Raw genomic sequence first — 21197 nt, 5'->3', positions numbered from 1 at the left:
TTCTCTTGCCATTAGTAGGGGACATTAATCATGCATGTACACATGCCACATGCATAAGTTCCATGAAGTTTAACATTTTCTTACTATTAATAGGGGGTGATAGTCATGCACGTGCACATGGCAGATGCATAAGCTCAATGAACTGTAACATTCTCTTACCATTAGTAGGGGTTTCTAGTCATATACTTACACATGCCAGATGAATAAGTTCCATGAACTTTAACATTCTCTTACCATTAGTAGGGGGTATTAGTGATGCACTAACACATGGCAGATAAATAAGCTTAATGAACTTTAACATTCTCTTACCATTTCTAGGGGGTATTAGTCATGCACGTACACATGCCACATGCATAAACAACATGAACATTAACATTTTCTTGCCATTAGTAGGGGTATTAGTCATGCATGTACACATGCCACATGCATATATTTCATGAACTGTAACATTCTCTTACCATTAATATGGGGTATTAGTCATGGACTTACACATGCCACATGGATAAGTTCCATGAACTGTAAATTTTTCGTACCGTTAGTTGGGGGTATTAGTCATACATGTACACATGCCCCATGTATAAGTTCTGTGAAGTATAACATTCTCTTACCATTAGTAGAGGGTATTAGTCATGCACCTGCAGATGCCACATGCATATGTTCTGTGAACTTTAACATTCTCTTACCATTAGTAGGGGGTATTAGTCATGCATGTATACATGCCACATGCATAAGTTCCATGAACTTTAACATTCTTTTACCATTAGTAGGGGGTATAAGTCATGCACGTACACATGCCACATGCTTACGTTCCATGAACGTTAACATTCTCTTAACATTAATAGGGGGTATTATTGATGCACTTACACATGCCACATGCATAAGCTCCATGAGCTTTAGCATTCTCTTACCATTAGTAAGGGGTATTAGTCATGCACTTACACATGCCACGTGCATAAGTTATATGAATGGTAACATTCTCTTACTCTTAGTAGGGGGGAATTGTAATGCACTTACATTACACATGCCACATGCATAAGTTCCATGAACATTAACATTCTCTTACCATTAGTAAACATGCATAAGTTCCATGAACATTAACATTCTCTTACCATCAGTAGTGGGTATTATTCATGCACGTACACATGCCACATGCATATGTTCCATGAATTTTAACATTCTCTTACCATTAGTAAGGGGTATTAGTCATGCAATTACACATTCCACATGCATAAAATCCATGAACTTTAACATTCTCTTACCGTCAGTAGGTGGTAGTAGACATGCGTGTACACATGCCACGTGCATAAATTCCATGAACTGTGACATTCTCTTACCATTTGTCAGGAGTATTTGTCATGCACGTACACATGCCACATGCATAAGCTCAATGAACTGTAACATTTTCTTACTATTAGTAGGGGGTATTATTCATGCACGTACACATGCCACATGTATAAGTTCGATGAACTTTAACAATCTCTTACCATTCGTAGGGGGAATTAATCATGCACTTACACATGCCACATGGATAAGTTCCATGAACTGTAACATTCTCTTACCATTAGTACGGGGTAATAGTCATGCATGTACACGTCACATGCATGCGTTCCATGAACTGTAACATTCTCTTACCATTAGTAGGGTGTATTAGTGATGGACTAGCACATACCAGATGCATAAGCTCCATGAACTTTATCATTACTTGTACCATTTGTAGGAGGTATTAGTTATGCATGTACACAAGCCACATGCATAAGCTCCATGAACTTTAACATTCTCTTATCATTAGTAGGTGGTATTAGTCCTGCATGTACACATGCCACATGCATAAGTTCCATAAAATGTAAAATTCTCTTACCATTAGAGTGGTGTATTAGTCATGCATCTACACATGCCACATGTATAAGTTCCATGAAGTAGAGCATTCTCTTACCATTAGTAGGGGGTATCAGTCATGCACTTATACATGCCACATGTATAAGTTCCAAGAACTTTAGCATTGTCTTGCCATTAGTAGGGGGTATTAGTCCTGCATGTATACTTGCCGCATGCATAAGTTCCATGAACCTAAACATTATCTTGCCATTAGTAGGGGTATTAGTTATGCACCTCCACATGCTGTGTGCATAAGTTCCATGAACTGTAACATTCTCTTGCCTTTAGTAGGGGGTATTAGTCATGCATGTACACATGCCACATGCATAAGATCCATGAAATTTAACATTCTCTTACGATTAGTAGGGCATATTAGTCATGGACATACACAGGCCACATGCATAAGTTCCATGAACTGTAACATTCTCTTACCATTAGTAGGGGTTTTTTGTCATGCATATACACATGCCACATGCATTATTTCCTTGAACTTTAACATTCTCTTACCATTATTAAGGGGCATTAATTATGCACGTACAACTGCGATGTGCATACGTGTCATGAACTGTAACATTCTCTTATGATTAGTAGGTGATATGAGTCATGCACATACACATGCCAGATGCATAAGTTCCTTGAACTTTAACATTCTCTTACCATTTGTAGGGGGTATTAGTGATGCACTAACACATGCCAGATGCATAAGCTCCATGAACTGTAACATTCTCTTACCATGAGTAGGGGGTATTAGTCATGCACCTACACATGCCACATGCATACATTCCATGAACTGTAACAATCTCTTACCATTAGTTAGGGGTATTAGCCATGAAAGTATGCATGCCACATGTATACGTTCCATGAACTGTAACATTCTCTTACCATTAGTAGAGGGTTTTAGACTTGCATGTAAACATGCCACAAGCTAAGTTCCATAAAGTGTAACATTCTGTTACCATTATTAGGGGGATTAGTCATGCACGTACACATTCAACATGCATTAGTTCCGTGAACTTTAGCATTCTCTTGCAATTAGTAGGGGACATTAATCATGCATGTACACATGCCACATGCATAAGTTCCATGAAGTTTAACATTTCCTTAGTATTAATAGGGGGTGATAGTCATGCACATTCACATGGCAGATGCATAAGCTCAATGAACTGTAACATTCTCTTACCATTAGTAGGGGTTTTTAGTCATACACTTACACATGCCAGATGAATAAGTTCCATGAACTTTAACATTCTCTTACCATTAGTAGGGGGTATTAGTCATGGACTTACACATGCCCCATGTATAAGTTCTGTGAAGTATAACATTCTCTTACCATTAGTAGGGGTATTAGTCATGCATGTATACATGCCACATGCATACATTCCATGAACTGTAACATTCTCTTACAATTAATAGGGGGTATTAGACATGCATGTCAACATGCCACATGCTAAGTTCCATAAACTGTAACATTCTATTACAATTAATAGGGGGTATTAGACATGCATGTCAACATGCCACATGCTAAGTTCCATAAACTGTAAGGGTATTAGTCATGTACTTGCACATGCCACATGCATAGGCTCAGTGAAGTGTAACATTCTCATACCATTAGTAGGGAGTATTAGTCATGCACGTGCACATGCCACATGCATTAGTTCCAAAAACTTTAACATTCTCTTACCATTAGTAGGGGATGAGTCATGCATGTACACATGCCACATGCATAAGTTCCATGAACTGTAACATTCTCTTACCATTAGTAAGGGGTATTAGCCATGAACGTATACATACCACATGTATAAGTTCCATGAACTGTAACATTCTCTTACCATTAGTAGAGGGTATTAGACTAACACATAAACATGCCACATGCTAAGTTCCATAAACTGTAATATTCTGTTACCATTATTAGGGGGTATTAGTCATGCACGTACACATGCCACATGCATTAGTTCCGTGAACTTTAACATTCACTTGCCATTAGTAGGGGGTATTATTCATGCACGTGTACATGCCACATGCATAAACCCCATGAACTTTAACATTTTCTTGTCATTAGTAGGCATATTAGTCATGCCTGTGCACATGCCAAATGCATAAGTCCCGTGAGGTATAAAATTCTCTTACCATTAGTAGGGGGTATAAGTCATGCAGTAACACATGCCACATGCATATGTTTCATGAACTGTAACATTCTCTTACCATTAGTAGGGGTATTAGTCATGCATCTACACATGCCACATGTATATGTTTCGTGAAGTATAACATTCTCTTACCATTAGTAGAGGGTATTAGTCATGCACCTGCAGATGCCAGATGCATAAGTTCTATGAACTTTAACATTCTCTTGCCATTAGTAGGGGGTATAAGTCTTGCACGTACACATGCTACATGCTTACGTTCCATGAACGTTAACATTCTCTTACCATTTGTAGGGGGTATTATTGATGCACTTACACATACAACATGCATAAGCTCCATGAGCTTTAGCATTCTCTTACCATTTGTAAGGGGTATTAGTCATGCACCTACACATGCCACATGCATAAGTTCTATGAATGGTAACATTCTCTTACCCTTAGTAGGGGGGATTGGTCATGCACTTAAACATGCCACATGCATAAGCTCCATGAACTTTAACATTCTCTTACCATCAGTAGTGGGAATTATTCATGCATGTACACATGCCACATGTATATGTTCCATGAACTTTAACATTCTCTTACCATTAGTAAGGGGTATTAGTCATGAACCTATACATGCCACATGTATAAGTTCCATGAATTGTAACATTTTCTTACCATTAGTAGTGGGTTTTAGACATGCATGTAAACATGCCACAAGCTAAGTTCCATAAAGTGTAACATTCTGTTACCATTATTAGGGGGTATTAGTCATGCACGTACACATGCCACATGCATTAGTTCCGTGAACTGCATTAGTTCCGTGAACTTTAGCATTCTCTTGCCATTAGTAGGGGACATTAATCATGCATGTACACATGCCACATGCATAAGTTCCATGAAGTTTAACATTTTCTTACTATTAATAGGGGGTGATAGTCATGCACGTGCACATGGCAGATGCATAAGCTTAATGAACTGTAACATTCTCTTACCATTAGTAGTGGTTTTTAGTCATACACTTACACATGCCAGATGAATAAGTTCCATGAACTTTAACATTCTCTTACCATTAGTAGGGGGTATTAGTCATGGACTTACACATGCCACATGGATAAGTTCCATGAACTGTAAATTTCTTTTACCATTAGTTGGGGGTATTAGTCATGCATGTACACATGCCCCATGTATAAGTTCTGTGAAGTATAACATTCTCTTACCATTAGTAGGAGGTATACGTCATGCACATACACATGCCACATGCATAAGTTCCGTGAACTTTAACATTCTCTTACCATTAGTAGGGGGTATTAGTCATGCATGTATACATGCCACATGCATACGTTCCATGAACTGTAACATTCTCTTACAATTAATAGGGGGTATTAGACATGCATGTAAACATGCCACATGCTAAGTTCCATAAACTGTAACATTCTGTTACCATTAGTAGGGGGTATTAGTCATGCACTTGCACATGCCACATGCATAAGATCAATGAAGTGTAACATTCTCATACCATTAGTAGGGGGTATTAGTCATGCACATACACATGCCACATGCATAAGTTCCAAAAAACTTTAACATTCTCTTACCATTAGTAGGGGATGAGTCATGCATGTACACATGCCACATGCATAAGATCCATGAATTTTAACATTCTCTTACCATTAGTAGGGCATATTAGTCATGGTCATACACAAGCCACATGCATAAGTTCCATGAACTGTAACATTCTCTTACCATTAGTAGGGGGTTTTAGTCATGCACGTACACATGCCACATGCATTATTTCATTGAACTTTAACATTCTCTTACCATTATTAAGGGGCATTAATTATGCACATACACATGCGATGTGCATACGTGCCATGAATTGTAACATTCTCTTATGGTTAGTAGGTGGTATGGGTCATGCACATACAAATGCCAGATACATAAGTTCCATGAACTTTAACATTCTCTTACCATTTGTAGGGGATATTAGTGATCCACTAACACATGCCAGATGCATAAGCTCCATGAACTGTAACATTCTCTTTCCATCAGTAGGGGGTATTAGTCATGCACGTACACATGCCACATGCATAAGTTCCATGACCTGTAACATTCTCTTACCATTAGTAAGGGGTATTAGCCATGAACGTATACATGACACTTGTATAAGTTCCATGAACTGTAACATTCTCTTACCATTAGTAGGGGGTTTTAGACATGCATGTAAACATGCCACAAGCTAAGTTCCATAAACTGTAACATTCTGTTACCATTATTAGGGGGTATTAGTCATGCACGTGCACATGCCACATGCATTAGTTCCGTGAACTTTAGCATTTTCTTGCCATTAGTTGGGGACATTAATCATGCATGTACACATGCCACATGCATAAGTTCCATGAAGTTTAACATTTTCTTACTATTAATAGGGAGTGATAGTCATGCACGTGCACATGGCAGATGCATAAGCTCAATGAACTGTAACATTCTCTTATCATTAGTAGTGGTTTTTAGTCATACACTTACACACCAGATGAATAAGTTCCATGAACTTTAACATTCTCTTACCATTAGTAGGGGGTATTAGTGATGCATTAACACATGGCAGATGCATAAGCTTAATGAACTTTAACATTCTCTTACCATTTCTAGGGGGTATTAGTCATGCACGTACACATGCCACATGTATAAATGCCATGAACTTTAACATTTTCTTGCCATTAGTATGGGTATTAGTCATGCATGTACACATGCATAAGTCCCATGAGCTATAACATTCTCTTCCCATTAGTAGGGGGTATAAGTCATGCACTAACACATGCCACATGCATAAGTTTCATGAACTGCAACATTCTCTTACCATTAGTAGGGGGTATTAGTCATGGACTTACACATGCCACATGGATAAGTTCCATGAACTGTAAATTTCTCTTACCATTAGTTGGGGGTATTAGTCATGCATGTACACATGCCCCATGTATAAGTTCTGTGAAGTATAACATTCTCTTACCATTACTAGGAGGTATAAGTCATGCACATACACATGCCACGTGCATAAGTTCTGTGAACTTTAACATTCTCTTACCATTAGTAGGGGGTATTAGTCATGCATGTATACATGCCACATGCATACATTCCATGAACTGTAACATTCTCTTACAATTAATAGGGGGTATTAGACATGCATGTAAACATGCCACATGCTAAGTTCCATAAACTGTAACATTCTGTTACCATTAGTAGGGGGTATTAGTCATGCACTTGCACATGTCACATGCATAAGTTCAGTGAAGTGGAACATTCTCATACCATTAGTACGGGGTATTAGTCATGCACGTACACATGCCACATGCATAAGTTCCATGAACTGTAACATTCACTTACCATTAGTAGGAGGTATTAGTCATGCACATAAACATGCCACATTCATAAGCTCCATGAACTGTAACATTCACTTACCATTAGTAGGAGGTATAAGTCATGCATGTACACATGCCACATGCATACGTTCCATGAACGGTAACATTCTCTTACCATTAATAGGGAGTATTAATGATGGACTAGCACATACCAGATGCATAAGCTCCATGAACTTTAACATTCTTGTACCATTTGTAGGGGGTATTAGTCTTGCACTTCCACATGACACATGCATAAGTTCCATGAACTTTAACATTCTCTTACGATTAGTAGGGGTATTAGTCATGCATGTACACATGCCACGTGCATACGTTCCATGAACGGTAACATTCTCTTACCATTAGTAGGGAGTAATAGTGATGGACTACCACAAGCCACATGCATAAGCTCCATGAACTTTAACATTCTCTTATCATTAGTAGGCGGTATTAGTTCTGCATGTACACATGCCACATGCATAAGTTCCATAAAATGTAAAATTCCCATACCATTAGAGTGGTGTATTAGTCATGCACCTACACATGTCATATGTATAAGTTCCATGAAGTATAGCATTCTCTTACCATTAGTAGGGGGTATTAGTCATGCACTTACACATGCCACATGTATAAGTTCCAAGAACTTTAGCATTCTCTTGCCATTAGAAGGGGGTATTAGTCGTGCATGTATACATGCCACATGCATAAGTTCCATGAACCTAAATATTCTCTTGCCATTAGTAGGGGTATTAGTTATGCACTTCCTCATGCTGTGTGTATAAGTTCCATGAACTGTAACATTCTCTTGCCATTAGTAGAGGGTATTAGTCATGCATTTATACATGCCACATGCATAAGATCCATGAACTTTAACATTCTCTTACCATTAGTAGGACGTATTAGTCATGGACATACACAGGCCACATGCATAAGTTCCATGAACTGGAACATTCTCTTACCATTAGTAGAGGGTATTAGACTAACACCTAAAGATGCCACAAGCAAAGTTCCATAAATTGTAACATTCTGTTGCCATTATTAGTGGGTATTAGTCATGCACGCACACAGGCCACATGCATTAGTTCCGTGAACTTTAACATTCGCTTGCCATTAGTAGGGGGTATTATTCATGCACGTATACATGCCACATGCATAAACTCTATGAACTTTAACATTTTCTTGCTATTAGTAGGGGTATTAGTCATGCCTGTACACATGCCACATGCATAAGTCCCGTGAGGTATAAAATTCTCTTACCATTAGTAGGGCGTATAAGTCATGCACTAACACATGCCACATGCATAGGTTTCATGAACTGTAACATTCTCTTACCATTAGTAGGGGGTATTAGTCATGCAGTCATGCATGTACACATGCCACATGTATACGATCCATGAAGTATAACATTCTCTTACCATTAGTAGAGGGTATTAGTCATGCACCTGCAGATGCCAGATGCATAAGTTCCATGAACTTTAACATTCTCTTACCATTAGTAGGGGGTACAAGTCATGCACCTACACATGCCACATGCTTATGTTCCATGAACGTTAGCATTCTCTTAACATTAGTAGGGGGTATTATGGATGCACTTACACATGCCACATGCATAGCTCCATGAGCTTTAGCATTCTCTCATCATTAGTGAGGGGTATTAGTCATGCACCTACACATGCCACATGCATACGTTATATGAATGGTAACATTCTCTTACCCTTAGTAGGGGGGATTTGTCATGCACTTACAAATGCCACCAGCATAAGTTCCATGAACATTAACATTCTTTTACCATTAGTAGGGGGTATTAGTGATGCACTTATACGTGCCACATGCATAAGCTCCATGAACTTTGACATTCTCTTACCATCAGTAGGCAGTAGTAGACATGTGCGTACACATGCCACATTCATAAATTCCATGAACTCTAACATTGTCTTACCATTTGTCAGGGGTATTAGTCATGCACGTACACATGCCACATGCATAAGCTCAATGAACTGCAACATTTTCTTACCATTAGTAGGGGGTATTATTCATGCACATACACATGCCACATGGATAAGTTCCATGAACTGTAACATTCTCTTACCATTAGTAGGGGGTATTAGTCATGCATGTACACATGTCACATGCATACGTTCCATGAACTGTAACATTCTCTTACCATTAGTAGGGAGTATTAGTGATGGACTAGCACATACCAGATGCGTAAGCTCCGTAAACTTCAACATTCTCGTACCATTTGTAGGGGGTATTAGTTATGCATGTACATAAGCCACATGCATAAGCTCCATGAACTTTAACATTCTCTTATCATTAGTAGGTGGTATTAGTCCTGCATGTACACATGCCACATGCATAAGTTCTGTGAACTGCAACATTCTCTTACCATTAGTAGGGGTATAAGTCATGCACTAACAAATGCCACATGCATACGTTCCACAAAATGTAAAATTCTCTTACCATTAGAGTGGTGTATTAGTCATGCATCTACACATGCCACATGTATAAGGTCCATGAAGTATAGCATTCTCTTACCACTAGTAGGGGGTATTAGTGATCCACTTACACCTGCCACATGTATAAGTTCCAAGAATTTTAGCATTCTCTTGCCATTAGTAGGGGTATTAGTCCTGCATGTATACATGCCACATGCATAAGTTCCATGAACCTAAACATTCTCTTGCCATTAGTAGGGGTATTAGTTATGCACCTCCGCATGCTGTGTGCATAAGTTCCATGAACTGTAACATTCTCTTGCCATTAGTAGGGGTATTAGTCTTGAATGCACACATGCCACATGCATATGATCCATGAACTTTACATTTTCTTACCATTAGTAGGGTGTATTATCATGGACATACACAGGCCACATGCATAAGTGCCATGAACTGTAACATTCTCTTACCATTAGTAGGGGGTTTTAGTCATGCACGTACACATGCCACATGCATTATTTCCTTGAACTTTAACATTCTCTTACCATTATTAAGGGACATTAATCATGCACGTACATATGCAACGTGCATGCATGCCATGAACTGTAACATTCTCTTATGGTTAGTAGGTGGTATGAGTCATGCACATACACATGCCAGATGCATAAGTTCCATGAATGTTAACATTCTCTTACCATTTGTAGGGGTATTAGTGATGCAGAAGTTCCAAGAAGTTTTGCATTCTGTTTCCATTGGTAGGTGGCATTAGTCATGCACTTACAGATGCGACATGCATAAGTTCCAAAAACTTTGACATTCTCTTACCATTAGTAGGGGGTATTAGTCATGCACCTACACATGCCAGATGCATAAGTTCCATGAACTTTAAAATTGTCTTACCATTAGTAGGGGGTATTAGTCATGCACTTACATATGCCACCTGCACAGGTAACATGAACCTTAACATTCTCTTACCATTAATAGTGGGTATTGGTGATGCACGTATGAATTCCACATGCATAAGTTCCATGAACTTTAACATTCTCCTACCATTAGTAGGGGGTATTAGTGATGCACTTACACATGCCATGTGCAAAAGCTCCATGAACTTTAACATTCTTTTACCATTAGTAGGGGGTATTAATCATGCATGTACACATGCCACATGCATAAGTTTTATGAACTGTAACATTGTCTTATTAGTAGGTGGTACAACTCATAGAAGTACACATGCTACATGCATAAGTTCCATGAACTTTATCATTCTCTTACCATTAGTAGGGGGTAGTAGTTATGCACGTACACATACCTAATGTATAAGTTCCATGAATTGTAATATTCTCTTACCATTAGTCAGGGGTATTAATGATGCACTAACACATGCCAGATGCATAAGCTCCATGAACTGTAACATTCTCTTACCATTAGTAGGGGGTATTAGTCATGCAGAAGTTCCAAGAACTGTAGCATTCTGTTTCCATTGGTAGGTGGTATTAGTCATGCACTTACAAATGCGACATGCATAAGTTCCAAAAACTTTAACATTCTCTTACCATTAGTAGGGGGTATTAGTCATGCACCTACACATGCCAGATGCATAAGTCCCATGAACTTTAAAATTGTCTTACCATTAGTAGGGGGTATTAGTCATGCACATACATATGCCACCTGCATAAGTTCCATGAACCTTAACATTCTCTTACCATTAATAGTGGGTATTAGTGATGCACGTACGCATTCCACATGCATAAGTTCCATGAACTGTAACATTCTCTTACCGTTAGTCGGGGGTTTTAGTCATGTACATACACATGCCAGATGCATAAGCTCCATGAACTGTAACATTTTCTTACCATTAGTAGGGGGTATTAGTCATGCATGTACACATGCCACATACATACGTTCCATGAACTATAACATTATGCCACGTGCATAAGCTCTATGAACTTTACCATTCTTTTACCATTAGTAGAGGGTATTAATCATGCATGTACGCATGCCACATGCATAAGTTCCATGAACTGTAACATTCTCTTACCATTAGTTGGGGGTATTAGTCATGTACATACACATGCCAGATGCATAAGCTCCATGAACTGTAACATTTTCTTACCATAACTAGGGGTTATTAGTCATGCATGTACACATGCCACATACATAAGTTCCATGAAGTATAACATTCTCTTACCATTAGTAGAGGGTATTAGTCATGCACGTAGACATGCCACATGGATAATTTCCATGAACTGTGACATTCTCTTACCATTAATAGGGGGTATTAGTCATGCACTTACACATACCACATGTATAAGTTCCAAGAACTTTAGCATTCTCTTAACATTAGCAGGGGGTATTAGTCATGCACGTCCACATGCACTTGCATTAGTTCCATGAACTTCCACATTCTCTAACCATTAGTTGGTGGCATTAATCATGCTTGTACACATGCCACATGCATAAGTTCTAAGAAGTTTAACATTCTCTTACTGTTAGTATGGGGTATTAGTCATTTACATACACATGCCACATGCATATATTCCATGAAATGTAAGATTCTCTTACCATTAGTAGGGGGTACTAGTCATGAACGTACACATGCCAGATGCATAAGCTCAATCAACTGTAACATTCTCTTACCATTAGTAGGGGGTATTAGTGATGCACTTACACTTGCCACATGCATAATCTCTGTGAACTTTGGCATTCTCTTGCCATTAGTAGGGGACATTAATCATGAATGTATACATGCCACATGCATAAGTTCCATGAAGATTAACATTTTCTTACTATTAATAGGGGGTGATAGTCATGCACGTGCACATGGCAGATGCATAAGCTCAATGAACTGTAACATTCTCTTACCATTAGTAGGGGTTTTTAGTCATACACTTATACACGCCAGATGAATAAGTTCCATGAACTTTAACATTCTCTTACCATTAGTAGGGGGTATTAGTGGTGCACTAACACATGGCAGATGCATAAGCTTAATAAACTTTAACATTCTCTTACCATTTCTAGGGGGTATTAGTCATGCATGTACACATGCCACATGAATAAACACCATGAACGTTAACATTTTCTTGCCATTAGTAGGGGTATTAGTCATGGACTTACACATGCCACATAGATAAGTTCCATGAACTGTAAATTTCTCTTACCAGTAGTTGGGGGTATTAGTCATGCATGTACACATGCCCCATGTATAAGTTCTGTGAAGTATAACATTCTCTTACCATTAGTAGGAGGTATAAGTCATGCACGTACACATGCCACATGCATAAGTTCCGTGAACTTTAAAATTCTCTTACCATTAGTAGGGGGTATTAGTCATGCATGTATACATGTTACATGCATACGTTCTATGAACTGTAACATTCTCTTACAATTAATAGGGGGTATTAGACATGCATGTAAACATGCCACATGCTAAGTTCCATAAACTGTAACATTCTGTTACCATTAGAAGAGGGTATTAGTCATGCACTTGCACATGCCACATGCTTAAGTTCAGTGAAGTGGAACATTCTCATACCATTAGTAGGGGGTATTAGTCATGCACATACACATGCCACATGCATAAGTTCCATGAACTGTAACATTCTCTTACCATTAGTCGGGGGTATTAGTCATGTACGTACACATGCCACATGCATAAGTTCCATGAACTGTAGCATTCTCTTACCATTAGTAGGGGATATTAGTCATGTACTTACAGATGCCACATGCATAAGTTCCAAACATTTTAACATTCTCTTACCATTAGTAGGGGGCATTAGTCATGCACTTACAGATGACACATGCATAAGTCCAAGAACTTTAACAATCTCTTACCATTAGTAGGGGGTAGTAGTCATACATGTACACATGCCACATGCATAAGTACCATGAACTTTAACACTCTCTTATCATTAGTAGGGGGTATTAGTCATGCACGTACACATGCCACATGCATAAGTTCCATGAAGTAGAGCATTCTCTTACCATTAGTAGGGGGTATTAGTCATGCACTTAAACATGCCACATGTATAAGTTCCAAGAACTTTAGCATTCTCTTGCCATTATTAGGGGGTATTAGTCCTGCATGTATACATGCCACATACATAAGTTCCATGAACCTAAACATTCTCTTGCCATTAGTAGGGGTATTAGTTATGCACTTCCACATGCTGTGTGTATAAGTTCCATGAACTGTAACATTCTCTTGCCATTAGTAGGGGGTATTAGTTGTGCATGTACACATGCCACATGCATAAGATCTATGAACTTTAACATTCTCTTACCATTAGTAAGGCGTATTAGTCATGGACATTTATAGGCCACAAGCATAAGTTCCATGAACTGGAACATTCTCTTACCATTAGTAAGGGGTTTTAGTCATGCATGTACACATGCCGCATGCATTATTTCCTTGAACTTTAACATTCTCTTACCATTATTAAGGGGCATTAATTATGCACGTACACATGCGACGTGCATACGTGCCATGAACTGTAACATTCTCTTATGATTAGTAGGTGGTATGAGTCATGCACATACACATGCCAGATGCATAAGTTCCATGAACTTTAACATTCTCTTGCCATTTGTAGGGGATATTAGTGATGCATTAACACATGTCAGATGCATAAGCTCCATGAACTGCAACATTCTCTTACCATCAGTAGGGGGTATTAGTCATGCACGTACACATGCCACATGCATAAGTTCCATGAATTGTAACATTCTCTTACCATTAGTAAGGGGGATTAGCCATGAATGCATACATGCCACATGTATAAGTTCCATGAACTGTAACATTCTTTTACCATTAGTAGGGGGTTTTAGACATGCATGTAAACATGCCACAAGCTAAGTTCCATAAAGTGTAACATTCTGTTACCATTATTAGGGGGTATTAGTCATGCACGTACACATGCCACATGCATTAGTTCCGTGAACTTTAGCATTCTCTTACCATTGTAAAATAAACAAAAACAGAGGTCTAACCACGATCTGAATACACAGTCATATACTCGTCGTAAAACAAAGTAGTAGTTTATTTCACAAAAATGAAAATATGGATGAGCGCTTTCGTGTAGTATACTCTACGCTTCATCAGATGACAATATATACAAGGACATTACCTTAAATACAAAAACAAGCGGGAAAATCAAGATAGTTGACTGTCAATTAGTGGATACAATCATGCATCTGAAAGCATTTTCAAAAGTAACTAAGGCTTAACAATGCAATGCAGTCTATAAAGACAAGCAACTCCCGCTGCTGACATTAATAAACACAGAAATAACAACACAGTTTATGAACTGAAATCTGTGTCAATCACACGTTAATATAAAAGTTACTAAAATTCCCAGTTACAAGATCAATTCACAAAAACCTGCAAATACCTACAAACATCTTTAACGTGATCTAAATACAAAATATGAACTACAAGATGTAGACTACATAACTCATGTGCATGTTATGTTCAATGTCTAACATAATTCAAATGCATAAACTTATCTAATAAAATATCTGAATAACATAATACTAAGTTAATACTAAAATAAAAAATAAATAAATAGAAACCTTTTAAATATTTTGAATAAATAAATAACCCAATACTACCCACCAGAAAGACCGGCAAAAAAAGTAAAGAACTACTACTAAGATCTCTTGTTTTCAAGTATGGGCTTGATAGATATATTGTTGTTGAGACCTGGTGACAGATGTGCACCAAGTCTCAATATCCAATTCAACTCTGCCTGAGCTAGTCTATTATCACTATCACCACCCCTGAGATTCATGGTGATGACCTGTAAAACCCTGAATCTGAAATAATGATGTGAGGAATGTTCCATTATATGTTTAGCCAGTGCATTAAGTTCATTTCCCTTGCGAATGTCGTACACGTGGTTATAAATTCTATCTTTTAATCTTCTCTTCATCAAGCCCACATAAAAGGCTTCACATACTGAGCAAGTAGCAAGATAAACCAAGTTCTTTGTGTCTCACATGTTGCAAAAAACCTAGGGATAAATATGAACTTCATGGAGGGATGGCAATATTCCTGAACAGTGGTGATGTAACTGCATCTATTGCAGTGATTACAAGGATAAGTGCCAAAATTTAAATCCCTCAGACTGACTAATGGGGTGAACATAACACAGTCATTGCATAAGATTCTTTTAAGATTATCACAATTCCTATATAGAAAACTAGGTCTGTCACCCACTAGATCTTTGGTGGTTCGATCCATAGTAAGAACATTCCAATTACGAAGAACCACTCCCTGTAAACTCTTGACATCGCTTGTATATTTAATAGTATAATTAATGTGTTTACTGGACCTATATGTTCTGTAATGATCTCCATAACCCTTAGTCTCATTGACATTTATATTATTGTCAGTAATACCGGATTCAAGTGGGCCCAAGACCCTGCGTCTGATATTTCTCACCATATTTAAATCATAACCCCTGTTAACAAACTGGGATTCCATTAAGTCAGCCTCTATCATTAAGGAATGCTGTTCTTTACAAAGTCTCATGAGTCTTACAAACTGACTTTTGACAATACCGGAAAATGTATGTCTGGGATGCATACTATCATATTTCAGGATGGTATTTTTCCAAACCCGTTTCCTGTATAACGAGGAAACAATACATCCAGAATCATTGATCTTGAGGGACACATCCAAAAAAGGTATAGATGTTTTGGAACTTTCCATGGTGAACCTAAGGAAAGAAGTAGTTGATTCCAGATAAAGTAAAAACTGATCAAAATCAAATTGGGAGCCTTCCCAGACAATAAGGATATCATCAACAAAACGTTTATATAATCTAACCTTTTTAAACAAATAGTGGTTGAACAAATAATTCCTCTCCCAATGGAGAACCACTAAATTTGCGTATGAGTTAGCGCAGGGTGTGCCCATGGCTACACCCCACTGTTGTAGAAAGCCCTTATCACCAAACATAAACACATTATTATAAAGTACTATTTCAAGTAACTGGCATATTAGGGCATTCCTATCTCTACTATATATGGATTCAGTAGCAAGTAATTCTCTAATTGATTGTATACCCAACTCATTCGGTGTAGATGTAAATAAATTTTTTACATCAAGAGTAATGAGGAAGTATTCATATTTATCAATATCAAGTGATACATCAGTTAAGCTTTCCAATAGATGGTAAGTACCTTTCAAAATGGATGGAAATTGATCGACCACAGGTCTCAATAAATGCTCAATAAAGGAAGAGATGGTATAAGTTGCCCAGTTGTCCCCTGAGACAATAGGTCTCATTGGAATGGGGACAATATCTTTATGTATCTTGGGCAGTCCCTTAATTACTGGTGTAACAGGATGTTCAATATAAAAATATTCATAAATCTCTTGACTGATCTGTCTACACATTAACAAATCATACAAAGCATCATGTATATTGTAGATGATAGTGTTGACCTCATTCGGATCAATTTCCTTATATGTATCATGATCAGTTAGCATTGAAAACATCCTTGCATTGTAATCCAGTGTATTCAACACTACCACCCCCCCCCCACCTTTATCAGCAGGTTTAATGGTGACATCCCTACTGCATTTAAGATCATTAAGAGACTTGTATTCCAATGAGGTTAGATTGTAAAATGCCACCCTTTTATTCTTATTTGAAAAAAGAGCATAAAAATCATTCTCACATAATTTCAAAAAGCACTCCACATGGGAGGGCATAACAGGCATAAAACAGCTCTTATGTTTGAACTGAGATAACTTTACAACACTGTCATTCTTGTCTGGTTGGTCTACAAAAAATAATTTCAGAGAGACAAGGCGACAAAAAAGTCTCAAATCAATGAGAGTCTCACTAAGAGTACCCAGACTAGCTGGAATAAAATTAAGTCCTCTATTCAATAGACTGATATGTGATGTATCCAACACAATATCAGAAAAATTGAATACCAAATCAGTCAATGTTTCATTCTTCTTGCTTGCTCGAACCTTTCCGCTGATGACTTTCTTTTCCGTGGACCTCTGCTGTTTGAGCGTCCTCTGTTTCGGAAGGTGTGCTTTACTGGATATGGCAAAAAACGTGCATTATCTATACCAGGAATGTTTGGTTTAGCGCAAAGGACAGATGCAATTTGATTGTTAACCAACGCTTGTTGGTTAGGTGGGGGTGTGTCAGTTCCCAAAGAATTAATATTACAGCAAGCGTCTAACGGCGACGCTAATAGAGGCTCATTACCTCCTGCCATGTTAGAAATATTGGGTAGAGACAAACCAGATGATGATTGAACCCCCAAACTCGGGTTCGCATTATTTTTAGATGCCAAAGAATTACTTAAAGCGACAGCTTCATTGCTGGTACCGGTAGTATGTGCTCTGGGCCAAACGAACACCTGGCCCCGCAGAAAATCTGTGTGATCTCTTGACAGCTTCCGTTGTTTGGTATGTTTCAACCTTTCACCAAAAGCACTCACTTGCATACAAATATTATGTAGTCTATTTGAACAATAGTCTGAGGTAAATCGCTCAATTAAGTCTTTATAAGCGACATCAACCTTTTTACGTAGATCTATCTCTAAAGGTTGAAAATACTGTATTAATAATTTCATATAACTGAAGCCTAGTTCTATATTTAAATCCTGCCATTGTTTCAGTAAAACAGGGTGGCTGTCCCCATACGTAGGCATGCAGAAGACCCGCATGCCTCTAGGCACCACCCGAAAATGCAGACAGGCTTCAAAATGCAACCTCTGCCAAACATAACGTTGCAGCTTATATAAATCATCTTCAAAGGCTTTTGATAACATGTGAAACTCGTTTAAATTCTCACCAGTATGCAATGGTGTTTCAGTATCGTTGGTATTAAAGTCCAGAGCCAATAAAGGGTTCCCATCCTGATGCAATATACCTTTACATATGGTGGAATTGTCCCTCGTCTCAGGACGATAGTGTAGCTCAATATCTACAGATTCCATCGTGTACAAGGAGTCGCAACAAAACGAAAACCAAGGCGAAACCACAAAAGAGATGCAAATCCAATGCCAAGAAGACCCCAGTCACAAGCCAAGGAAATGTAAAATAAACAAAAACAGAGGTCTAACCACGATCTGGATACACAGTCATATACTCGTCGTAAAACAAAGTAGTAGTTTATTTCACAAAAATGAAAATATGGATGAGCGCTTTCGCGTAGTATACTCTACGCTTCATCAGATGACAATATATGCAAGGACATTACCTTAAATACAAAAACAAGCGGGAAAATCAAGATAATTGACTGTCAATTAGTGGATACAATCATGCATCTGAAAGCATTTTCAAAAGTAACTGAGGCTTAACAATGCAATGCAGTTTATAAAGACAAGCAACTCCCGCTGCTGACATTAATAAACACAGAAATAACAACACAGTTTATGAACTGAAATCTGTGTCAATCACACATTAATATAAAAGTTACTAAAATTCCCAGTTACAAGATCAATTCACAAAAACCTGCAAATACCTACAAACATCTTTAACGTGATCTAAATACAAAATATGAACTTACCATTAGTAGGGGACATTAATCATGCATGTACACATGCCACATGCATAAGTTCCATGAAGTTTAACATTTTCTTACTATTAATAGGGAGTGATAGTCATGCATGTGCACATGACAGATGCATAAGCTCAATGAACTGTAACATTCTCTTACCATTAGTAGTGGTTTTTAGTCATACACTTACACACGCCAGATGAATAAGTTCCATGAACTTTAACATTCTCTTACCATTAGTAGGGGGTATTAGTGATGCACTAACACATGGCAGATGCATAAGCTTAATGAACTGTAACATTTTCTTACCATTTCTGGGGGGTATTAGTCATGCACGTACACATGCCACATGCATAAACTCCATGAACTTTAACATTTTCTTGCCGTTAGTAGGGATATTAGTCATGCATGTACACATGCCACATGCATAAGTCCAGTGAGCTATAACATTCTCTTACCATTAGTAGGGGGTATAAGTCATGCACTAACACATGCCACATGCATAGGTTTCATGAACTGTAACATTCTCTTACCATTAGTAGGGGGTATTAGTCATGGACTTACACATGCCACATGGATAAGTTCCATGAACTGTAAATTTCTCTTACCATTAGTTGGGGGTATTATTCATGCATGTACACATGCCCCTTGTATAAGTTCTGTGAAGTATAACATTCTCTTACCATTAGTAGGAGGTATAAGTCATGTACATACACATGCCACATGCATAAGTTCCGTGAACTTTAACATTGTCTTACAATTAATAGGGGGGTATTAGACATGCATGTAAACATGCCACATGCATACGTTCCATAAACTGTAACATTCTGTTACCATTAGTAGGGGGTATTAGTCATGCACTTGCACATGTCACATGCATAAGTTCAGTGAAGTGGAACATTCTCATACCATTGGTAGGGGGTATTACTCATGCACATACACATGCCACAGGCATAAGTTCCAAAAACATTAACATTCTCTTACCATTAGTAGGGGATGAGTCATGCACGTACACATGCCACATGCATAAGTTCCATGAACTGTAACATTATCTTACCATTAGTAAGGGGTATTAGCCATGAACATATACATGCCACATGTATAAGTTCCATGAACTGTAACATTCTCTTACCATTAGTAGAGGGTATTAGACTAACACGTAAACATGCCACAAGCAAAGTTCCATAAACTGTAACATTCTGTTACCATTATTAGGGGGTATTAGTCTTGTACTTCCACATGCCACATGCATAAGTTCCATGAACTTTAACATTCTCTTACCATTAGTAGGGGGTATTAGTCATGCATGTACACATGCCACATGCATACGTTCCATGAACTGTAACATTCTCTTACCATTAGTAGGGAGTATTATTCCTGCATGCACATATGCCACATGCATAAGTTCCATAAAATGTAAAATTCCCTTACCATTAGAGTGGTGTATTAGTCATGCACCTACACATGCCACATGTATAAGTTCCATGAAGTATAGCATTCTCTTACCATTAGTAGGGAGTATTAGTCATGCACTTACACATGCCACATGTATAAGTTCCAAGAACTTTAGCATTCTCTTGCCATTAGAAGGGGGTATTAGTCGTGCATGTATACATGCCACATGCATAAGTTCCATGAACCTAAATATTATCTTGCCATTAGTAGGGGTATTAGTTATGCACTTCCTCATGCTGTGTGCATAAGTTCCATGAACTGTAACATTCTCTTGCCATTAGTAGAGGGTATTAGTCATGCATTTATACATGCCACATGCATAAGATCCATGAACTTTAACATTCTCTTACCATTAGTAGAGGGTATTAGACTAACACC

The sequence above is a fragment of the Protopterus annectens genome, chromosome 1.part0 (genome assembly GCF_019279795.1).
Source record: "Protopterus annectens isolate FY-2018-M chromosome 1.part0, PAN1.0, whole genome shotgun sequence".
Classification (NCBI taxonomy): Eukaryota; Metazoa; Chordata; order Ceratodontiformes; family Protopteridae; genus Protopterus; species Protopterus annectens.
This window is presented reverse-complemented; position numbering follows the sequence as displayed.